Consider the following 1,073-nt stretch of genomic DNA (forward strand, 5'->3'; position numbering starts at 1 on the left):
TTGGTGTCTGAAATAGAATTTAGGGAAGAAAGTCTAGGGCTTGGCTTTTCTGTGGAACCACCCTGTGAGTGTTTCAGGTTATAAAAGAGTAATGGTGGAATATTTGGGGGGAAAAAGTAGTCCTAAGGCCTGAAGAAGCCCGAGAACAAGTGTTTGTTGGTTTGTTGACTGACTGAATTAAACATGTGAAGAAGTAAGGTACAAAGTAGTAGGAAATGGACGTTTTTCTAGGTACTTTTATGACAGGTTGGCACAGTTGGTCAGAACACCCTGCTTTATTAAATTCAAGGTTGTGATAGGTTCCAATTAAGTTTACTATATTCTATGTTTGTAGATTCTTAATTGTGACAGGTAAAGTGTGAGTGCCTTTGCTCAGAAGAGGAGCTAGTCTTTGGAGATATTTTTAAATAATAATAGCTACTGTTTATTTAATCAGTGCTTACTCTTTGTGCTAGCTGCTTGGCTAGGGTCTGTACCTCCGATTGTGAGCTTTACAAATAAATTTAGTGATGGGTTTAACTTGTCTGAATGTATTTCTTTTGAATAACAATATAATTTAAGTGGAATTATCCTTTGTCCTTTTCTGCCTATAGGTGTTTTCTAGTAACTTCATTTAGTACGGTAGTTATTAACCAATTTATGGTCATGTACTCTTAGGAGTATTTGATGACCCCTGTGGGGCTGCTGCCTATGTGCATACATACTCATAATATTTTGCATAAAGTTGCAACCTGTTCACACTGACTGAGCCTATTCATGAACCTCAAGTTACGAATGCCTGATTTAGGAGATTGGAAACAGAAAAAAGAATGTTTGCTACCATTCTTTTGAAATGTGGAAACCTGAGTGACAAAAGTTTAACTTTAAATCTGGTACGTATTCTGAAGTAATTAGTTTTAAAATGTGAGACTTGTTTGGGCATGGCTTTATTTTGATGACTTAGTCTATGCTTTTCTTCTCTTCCTTTTTAAAAATTTTTAAATTTTATTTTAAAAAATATATGTTTTATTGATCTCAGATAGGAAAGGAGGAGGGAGGGGGGGGGGAGGGAGAGAGAGGAGAGAGAGAGAGAG

This window comes from Myotis brandtii, unplaced genomic scaffold (genome assembly GCF_000412655.1).
Source record: "Myotis brandtii unplaced genomic scaffold, ASM41265v1 scaffold84, whole genome shotgun sequence".
Classification (NCBI taxonomy): Eukaryota; Metazoa; Chordata; class Mammalia; order Chiroptera; family Vespertilionidae; genus Myotis; species Myotis brandtii.